General features: G+C 43.8%; 4 non-coding genes across 4 annotated transcripts; 2 read left to right on the forward strand and 2 right to left on the reverse strand.

Moving 5' to 3' along the window:
- The first annotated feature begins 106 nt into the window (after positions 1–106).
- trnag-ucc (transfer RNA glycine (anticodon UCC)) lies at positions 107–178 on the forward strand. The gene has a single exon. It is a non-coding gene; the product is annotated as a tRNA-Gly (tRNA).
- Positions 179–464: 286 nt separating this feature from the next.
- On the reverse strand, positions 465–536 carry trnap-agg (transfer RNA proline (anticodon AGG)). The gene has a single exon. It is a non-coding gene; the product is annotated as a tRNA-Pro (tRNA).
- An 858-nt stretch (positions 537–1,394) lies between these two features.
- Positions 1,395–1,466, forward strand: trnag-ucc (transfer RNA glycine (anticodon UCC)). The gene has a single exon. It is a non-coding gene; the product is annotated as a tRNA-Gly (tRNA).
- A 286-nt stretch (positions 1,467–1,752) lies between these two features.
- On the reverse strand, positions 1,753–1,824 carry trnap-agg (transfer RNA proline (anticodon AGG)). The gene has a single exon. It is a non-coding gene; the product is annotated as a tRNA-Pro (tRNA).
- Between the last annotated feature and the right edge of the window lie 864 nt (positions 1,825–2,688).

The raw sequence follows: 2,688 nt of genomic DNA on the forward strand, positions 1-2,688 counted from the left end.
ATCTGCACATAGCATTGGAGGTATAGTGGTGAGCATAGCTGCCTTCCAAGCAGTTGACGGTCAAGATATGAATCGATGTCTCCATGTTTCTAATGATCTGCACATAGCATTGGTGGTATAGTGGTGAGCATAGCTGCCTTCCAAGCAGTTGACCCGGGTTCGATTCCCGGCCAATGCAGAGCATGAGGAATTCATTAATTTTAGGGGCTGGATGTCATTTCAGGTGTATGACAGTTGAATAAATATCCTTGTTGGTGGAAGTCAGATTTGCGCCAACATTCTGCAGGTTTTCTAAATAAATAAATCTTGTGCGACATTGAACCTTCTAGTGCCTATCACAATAGATTTGTATTCCATTGCCTAAACCATTCAGCCACCTCGTCCTGCACCCAAGAGGTGGCAGTTGGCGCACCGACCAGTGGCCCGAGATCTGCCTGTCTGAGATTGTTAAAGGATCTGCCAAAGGGCTCATCCAGGATTTGAACCCGGGACCTCTCGCACCCTAAGCGAGAATCATAACCCTAGACCAACGAGCCTTTTTATCAATGTGTTTTTTTTTTTGCTTTCTGCAGCAATGACAGTGAGGATATCGATTGACGTGTCCACGGTGCTTGGAAAGATAGAACCTCATGTGAGTGTTTGTGCTATACCTGTGAGCGTGAATCAACGTAAATGAATGTAAAAAATACCCATTAAAATCGATTTGTTTTCAACTAGAAACGTTGAGACGCATCGTATCCGTCTAAATTCTCCATAAAAGCTTATGTTACACCTTCGCATCTGCAGTGAAAGATGGTGGACCTAGAGCGGTGTTTGTCAAACCATGAGACATACCTATAATCGGTCTTCTCACAAAAACAGCTGTAGCTTGCGAACCGTTTGATCTACAAATTCGTATGACCACTCTCTAGAAAGGGGAGACCCTCACGAACACAGTGGTATTCTCACTTTTCCTCTACGTCCCCCACAAGTGTCAGGGGACTCGTCTGAAGTTGGAACCGTCTATGTGCCAACTTCTGTTTGTAGAATCCAAAACCTTTGGGCTACAAACTAATGTGATCCCACTTGTCACAATGTTCTCCGCTTTGCCCTACGTTCCCCACAAGTGTCACGGGACTAATCTGAAGGTAACCGGTACCGATTAAAATGATAGATTTTTTAACCAGGGACCACTCGCAACCTAAGCCATAATCAAACACCTATACCAACGATCCGATTGGTCAAAGAATTTTCACTTTCCAGCAAAATTACGGTCAAGATATGAATCGATGTCTCCATGTTTCTAATGATCTGCACATAGCATTGGTGGTATAGTGGTGAGCATAGCTGCCTTCCAAGCAGTTGACGGTCAAGATATGAATCGATGTCTCCATGTTTCTAATGATCTGCACATAGCATTGGTGGTATAGTGGTGAGCATAGCTGCCTTCCAAGCAGTTGACCCGGGTTCGATTCCCTGCCAATGCAGAGCATGAGGAATTCATTAATTTTAGGGGCTGGATGTCATTTCAGGTGTATGACAGTTGAATAAATATCCTTGTTGGTGGAAGTCAGATTTGCGCCAACATTCTGCAGGTTTTCTAAATAAATAAATCTTGTGCGACATTGAACCTTCTAGTGCCTATCACAATAGATTTGTATTCCATTGCCTAAACCATTCAGCCACCTCGTCCTGCACCCAAGAGGTGGCAGTTGGCGCACCGACCAGTGGCCCGAGATCTGCCTGTCTGAGATTGTTAAAGGATCTGCCAAAGGGCTCATCCAGGATTTGAACCCGGGACCTCTCGCACCCTAAGCGAGAATCATAACCCTAGACCAACGAGCCTTTTTATCAATGTGGTTTTTTTTTGCTTTCTGCAGCAATGACAGTGAGGATATCGATTGACGTGTCCACGGTGCTTGGAAAGATAGAACCTCATGTGAGTGTTTGTGCTATACCTGTGAGTGTAGGAGTAAATGCTTAGACATATAAAAAAACATATCACACTATTGTATAAGGAGGAGAAGGAGAAGGGAACACGTGAATGCATTTGCCATTCTGGTAAAATACAGGAAACCAAAGATTAGCAGATGGCCAAAGTCATACGTGCTGTAACGTGTATGTATGGAAAAAGCAGGACACCATTATGAAGATAAAATTGACAGGAACAGCCATAAGTGCTTAGGGTAAAGGTCATAAGTGCTTAGGGCAAGATAGACATATATTAATTTTAGGGGACAAGGGGGTCCTGCCCCCATTATAATCTAATCAAGAGCGGATACAGGCGTTATTGGGCGTAGACAAGCAGGAAGCCTGAAATGAAGGATAATGGTGGCAGATGACCATAGGAGAAGTAATTTAATTAATGTATGTAATGATCTCATGTGTGTGGATGTGTATAAATAGCGAACCAGTGCTCTGGGAAGGTGTGTGTTCCGCGGACATTCCAGATTGCAATACAATTGTAATAAAAACATTTATTTGAGTTCACAAAAGTTCTTGTAAGAGTTATATTTGAAGTGATTTTCCACGACAGAACTTGGCGAGCTTGGCCAGGAGTGACAGGGACGGGGACGTTCTTGGCTGATGACGGGTTCTTTGGACAGTCTGACAAACAAGGGTGGCCGCCCAACTATAATAAGGTAAGCAAGTTCTTACAATAGTTGAAATGTTTGTGTAGATTGCTTCAGAGGTCCTGTCTCAGCGCGA

Source organism: Salvelinus fontinalis, unplaced genomic scaffold (genome assembly GCF_029448725.1).
Source record: "Salvelinus fontinalis isolate EN_2023a unplaced genomic scaffold, ASM2944872v1 scaffold_2634, whole genome shotgun sequence".
In the NCBI taxonomy this organism is placed as follows: domain Eukaryota; kingdom Metazoa; phylum Chordata; class Actinopteri; order Salmoniformes; family Salmonidae; genus Salvelinus; species Salvelinus fontinalis.